Genomic DNA, 7,069 nt, shown 5'->3' on the forward strand with positions numbered 1-7,069 from the left:
AAAAATTATTATTTTTGTGTATTTAAATAAAAGATAAAAGCTTATTTGAAAATTAAATAAGTTGTTTTTAAAATTTTAATTTTTTTTGTTTGATTATCCCTACCCTTTCGTAAGCTGTGACTGGTGAATATTTAATATTTGAGTTTTATGGTATTGTAATTATTAACGTGACAAGTTAATTTTTAAAATAATTAGAAAATAAATGACCGATCGCAACCAACTATAAAATATGAGTTGATCCAGAAACGTATTTTTAAAAAAATATAAAAATGAAAGAAAAAAAGAAAAAAAAAAAAAGAGAGGAGCAGTGATACTTGTCATTCTTGCTGCTTACAATAATGGAGCAAAGGTCTTGTATGACCCACACATATTTGTGCTTAGATTTTTAGAATTGAGTTTTCAACTAACTGCACCTCAAACATGATAATAATTGGTATTTGAAATATCACCAACACTCATATGAACGGGGTATCGATCCCTGTATCTCTCGCATGCTAAGCGAGCACTCTACCATCTGAACTACATCCCTAAGTTGCATGCTGCTACAAATTTTATTAATTTCATCGTTATTATGTATGTTATTGAGAATTAATGTAACGGTTAAGAACCAATTATAGTTGGATATTGGCTTCCGGTTAGGTCGGGATTTAAAGAAAAAATACCCATATGATAAGAGGTTTGTGTGGGGCATCCCCGTCCGTACACTCAAATGGAATTTTGTTTTATTTTATTATTATTTTTTGTACATTAAAATAGAATATTCGACATTATTGCTAGGCCCCAATCAATTTCTTGAGTATTAGTTTATGTTAAACCAATTATACAAATAATTATCACTTTTTATCATTTAATTTAATGGATAAGATACAAATTAACATTTTAAATATCGATGGTTCGATCTACATTTTACAATTACTGAACTCAAAAAAGTAAAAAATAAATTATTTCGATTAAAAACTATACAGAAAGATTTTTTAAAAAAAAATTATTATTCTTTTTTTTAGCACAAATTTTAAAAATTAAAAGAATTCAACTTATAATTTAATAGACTATGAATGGTATATAATAATTTGGTTTTGTGTGGTCCACATATAGTAAATTTGGGAAGAAATATATGTTGACCGATTTCCTAAACAGTAGGGTTGGTTGTAGTCTAGCTTAGGGTTTCATGAGCCTCATTAACTTCTTCACAACCAATTGTCATTTTCAGGATGGATTCATATAATTTAGTGGCCGGAAATTAAATAAATTATATATATATATATATATATATATATATCTTAAATTGGCTTTGAAACATTAAACAAATGTGTTCGTATTAAAAAAATCTCGATAAATTTTCTAGATTTTTGGAACAGCTCGATAAATTTAATAGATTTTTATAGGATGACGAAATGACTTTCGATCAAATTTATCCTATATTTACCGGGTTCATTGTTTACGAACCGCTGTATCTACATTTTTTATATATTATTAAACAATGTAACAATAAAAAAAAAACACTAAATTTGATTTGATTGTTTATAGAATTTTATCCAATAAATTTTAAAATAAAATTATTTGGAATCCGGATTAAGAAGCCCGCATTCCCCTGCAACATGGTCACGTTGCCTACTCCTCGCTTCTTAAGAGTGAATACTATCTCTACATACCAAAACGAGTCATTCCAACATGTTTTATCATCACTCACATGCATTTTATTAAACTACCTAATAGGTCACCCAACATAGGGAAACAAGTATGAAACTGCCAAAAAGTTACCACGGAAAACAAAAGTGGATCTTGTTCATATAAATATAAATATATATATATATATATATATATATATATATATATATATATATATATATATATATTAATTGAGATCAAATTAGGGGAGACAAAAGGGGGAACAAGTGTGGTGAAAAAGGTAAGCCTTATTTGATTTTTAGAAACAATAATGATTGAAGATATCTCCCACTTTGAAATGGGATAACATTTCCATCTCTCCCAAACATTATTCTCTTCATCAAATTTGGTAAAAATTTGTGTCCTTAATTTATGTCCATTCTTCAAAAAAATTCTCATATCATCAGCCAGCCATTTCAAACAAAAAAGAGGACCACTTCAGCTACCGCCACAAAATATATATTATTTATTTATTTATTTGTCTAATTCTTGTGTGAAAGGAAATTAATTTTATTTGAAAAACTGTTCTCAAATTATTTATTTATTTTATTTATTTTTAATTCAAATTATTGAGAGAGGTGGAAAAAGATTGGGACCAAAAGAACTTAAAATACATGTGACTGTAGAGCACAAGAAAATTAAATAGTTTTTGTGTGAAAAATAAATTAAATATATTTGAAAAATCATTCTCAAAGTAGTTTTTGTTATAAATATGATAATGATACTGGTTCCTATTACTGATTAAAAATAATAAAATCCAAATCAAAGCCACGAGAGTTTATACTCAAAGTGGACAATATCATGACATTATAAAGAGTCGTGATTTCTAACATGGTATCAGAGTTATGCCCTAAACTTAGTCATATCAATAGAATCCTCAAATATCGAATAAAAAATTGTGAGCCTCGAAGGTGTAGTCAAAAGTGACTAAAGTGTCGAATAAATGGTGTACTTTGTTCGAGGGCTCCAAAGAAAGGAGTCGAGCCTCGATAAGGAGAGACTTACAGTGTACTTTAATCGAGGGGAGGATTGTTGAGGATTATTGGAGGTGAATTTAGTGGAAGATCATGAGTTTACAAGTGAACAATACTATCTCCATTGGTATGAGGCATTTTGGGGAAGCCCAAAGTAGAGTCATGAGAGCTTATACTCAAAGTGGACAATATCATGATATTGTGGAGAGTCGTAATTCTTAACCGAAATATCTCAAGTATAAATTTCAATAATAATAATAATAATAATTATTATTAGTAGTAGTTAAAATGTGGTGATGTCATAATTAGCATTAAGACTTGCAACTTTTTGTCTGAATTTTGATGATTATCCATTTGTCTTCATGGCCATGTCTTATTCAAATTAGTTAAATTATTTTTTAAAAGCATTAATCAGACAATTCTTTAACGAGTTAATTAATTCATACTAAAGACAGAAAAGACCCTGATCAAAGTCGTGCATTCATATTTATGAAAAGGAAAAAACCTACATTCATGCATGAATAAGGGCAGTTGTGTAATAAACCATCACTCGTTTCCCTCAAAAAAGAAAAACAAAACAGTGCCTTAATTATTTGAGATTAAATTGAGTTTTTGTTGTCTTCACATAGTTGTTGCCCTGTCTCCATCAATTCGGGGTTTGCCTCCCTTTCATATCCATCTAAAAAATGTACTTTTTCTAGAAGACTTCAAAAAATATTTTAAATTATATTAAACAACATGATTATCATATAATTTCTATTTTTAAATGGTAAATAATTTTGTGAATTTACTCATTCCATAATTTTTTTTAAAAAAACTTGTTATTCTAGTTTTTTTTTTAATGGTAAATAATTTATATTTTTAAATAGTAAATAATTAAGAAATTTAACTTAATATTTAAATTTCTTACTCCTTTCTGCCTTTGCACTCGAGGGCCAATCTCCGTCTGGCTCGAGAAAACCTTTGCACGCCTCCGTTACCTTTTGGGAGGCCTATGCCCCATAGAAACTGTCTACCTAAGACCGTCCCTTGGCCCGTAGGTCCTAACACAAGGTTAGAGTTCTAGCTCTTCCATAGTGGTATCTCACTGATGGCTCGGCTCCCCTGGAATGGGGCCTTCTTCGCCCTCCATCTAAGCTGACTCGACATTTGGTAGTTTTTGTTAGATGAACACGACTCTCCACAAATGGTATGATATTATCCACTTTGAGCATAAAATCTCATGGCTTTGATTTGGGATTCCCAAAAGGTCTCATATCAATCGAGAGAGTATTCTTTGATTATAAACCCATGATCATTCCTAAATTAGTCGATGTGAAACTTTCATCATTCACTAGTTCTAATATTCCCTATCCTCGGACCAACTTGTTATTCTAGTTTTTTTTTTTTTTTTTTTAATTTGGATTCCACCATCTTATTTTTTAATTTCATACTAACTCCATATTACCAAAAATAACTTATCCTTCCCTTTTTTTGATTTCAAATTAATTTTTTAATAGTTAAAAAAACTATAATCTATTATTTATAAAAAATTTACCAATATATACGAAATTACTCACGAAATTTTATCATATGATGCAGATTTTAATCTTTTTAAAAAATTAAAAGGCAATTATTAAAAAATTAAAAGAAATTATATATAATACAAAAACATATATTTCTTTCAATGTCAAACTCAAGAAAAAGGGAGATATGAGTGTTATTGTGAATAGTGATTGAGAAGAGAATATTAATGGAGGACTGTTGAGTGAAAGCTCTGTAGTGTATTTTGTAATAATAATAATATTATTATTATTATTAATTTGAAGAAAAATGTGTGAAAAAGAAAATTTCGTACATGTGTAGATGGACGTCCAAATCCAATTCTAACTCTCAGACGACATAGCTGTCTTCCTCCACTGCCAGCTTTGCTCTTACTTTTTGCATTAATGTATCATAATTAACGTGTGTACTAAGTTTACTTTTACCCTAATTATTTACCCTAAATTATTTTCTTAATTTCGATACTATAAATTAAAAATATATTTTTTATATTTATTAAATTATGCTCGTATTGAATCTTTATGGTTTCATATGTTATTTATTTATTTTTATTAATATTTTTAGTTAGGGTAGATGATTTTTTTTATATTATTTAACCTTATTAAATTGGACATTTAATTTAAATAAATTGCAGAAATAATACCTTCTTTTTAGTTGAGTTTTTATGTTTCTTTTGGTTAAATTACAATAAGTTTTTTAAAAAAATTAGAATATTTAAGTATTATTTGATTTAATTTAAATAAAACTTTTTGTTAACAAATTTGTTGTGCCCATTAATTCTCATGGCTGGTGGGGTGGACAAATAATTTTCTATTTTATTTAGTTAGGTGGGGTAAATTTATTATTAAAAGAATTAATTGGACTGTAAATTCAAAGCAATAGGCCTTTTCAAGATCAAATCAACAGTTAAGTTTCTATTAATCAATAATTAAGTCTATAGCATTATATTTGCTTAGTCTTTTTTTTTTTTTTAGAATAAAAAAAACTGAGTGCTTTTATAGTTGGATGAAATTATTTATTGCATTAACTTTTTAAAAATAATTGTTGAGAACTAAATTTATAGGAATATTAATTATCATTTACAAAGTTTGCACGATGGGTTAATATAAATCAACATTGGTGAAAATGTAAAAAGAAACCACATTTAAGTGATCATAGTCAAAAGTTATGGAGCTTTAATCATGTTTTTTCTTTGTGTGTTATGTATTTGATTGCCTTCTCAATGGTACTTTTGTGTTCGTTCCTTCTAATTCCTTTTGTTTTTTTTTTTTTAAATATATTATCTCGGACCCATATATATTATTTTGATTGTGTACTCACTCTGACACTCGAGTAAAAAAGGAGTACATAAATGAATCGGTACCATATTTGAATGAGAGCGATTTTGAGAATATGATGATTAAAAAAAAAAATTTAAAAAGAATTGAAAATCACTGTCTATAATGATAAGGTACATCTTCAATTTTTGTGACGCAATCGAGAACTTTATAGTTAAACATGCTTTGTTCGGAATAATTTTATGTTTGTACCTGTTAGGATCGCTCAATAAAATACAATTGGTCAAAATGAATATAAATAAAGAGAAAAAATTAATGAAAAATATTGGCTAAAAATTTAATTGATGACTTCATGTACAATCGTATAATATAGAAAACAAAGAAATTTAACCCATATAATCTATTAAATATATATGTATTAAATGTTTACCAAATATAATCCATATAAAAATTGCATGGATGAAAAATATTAATAAAAAAATTAATAGTATAATATTAAGAGTTTTATTTTATATTTATAAAAAATAAAAAAATCCTATATATTAACCCAGGAAGTGGGCGGGCCCCACCTTTCATAAATTTCTTTTTCAGCCTTTATTCTTCTAATTTTCAAGGTTTGCGGCTGTCGACAGACAGAGAGAATAATTTATTATTATTTTATTCACCACGAGAGAAGACAATTAAGAGATTATGTTTGTAAAATGGTCTTTGAATTCCAACTATGTTGTTTCGTGGTTTTTAATAAACTTGAAAATAGTACTATTTAAATAGTCATTTTTTATAAATATTCAATTTCTCCAAACAAATATTAATTTTTATAATAATATTTTGGTTTTTAATCTTTATATTTTCTTAATTTTAATTTTTGAAAATAGTACCGATGTTTAAATGATGTTTATTTTTTTACCATAAGAATTTAATAAACTTGTAAATGAAAAAATAAGAATGTAATATTTTTTATAATAAATGAAAAAAATATATAGAATTGATATTAATGCAATTTAAGTTGTTGTAAATAGTCTTTTATCTTTTTTTTTTATTAAAAAATTGTCACTATTTAAATTATTAGTCCATTTTTAAACTTGTTTTAGTTTTTAAAACTTAACTTTATTTTAAAAAAATATATGAACAAAAGAAATCTATAATTCCAAATAGTGTTTATAAATTTAATTTTAAAAAATTAAATAGTAATATTGTAAAAATAGCAATTATAAAAATAAAAATTTGGGCTTGCAAGTTGCCAATTGAAAAGAGATAGAAAAAAGGCCATTATAGTAATTGGGCTTTTAGACGAATTTTTGCTTTCCCGCTTCCATCCTCGCTTGAAATATAAATTATTTTATTTTTTCCAACCACGTTTTTTTTTCTTTTATTTCAAAAATAATAATTCCATTACAATATATATATATATTTATCCGAGCATATTAGCATCTATTACCTTCTATTTAAAATTGAAGGGGTTTGATCGTGAACTCAAAAAAAGAAAAAAAGAAAAAAAAACTAAAACTAAAATGTGAAATTAAAAAAATAAAATTTAAAGTTTGAGCTTGAAAATTAATTATTCACTTTTATATATATATATATATATATATATATATATATATATAT

Source organism: Cucurbita pepo, chromosome LG07 (assembly GCF_002806865.2).
Source record: "Cucurbita pepo subsp. pepo cultivar mu-cu-16 chromosome LG07, ASM280686v2, whole genome shotgun sequence".
Lineage (NCBI taxonomy): Eukaryota > Viridiplantae > Streptophyta > Magnoliopsida > Cucurbitales > Cucurbitaceae > Cucurbita > Cucurbita pepo.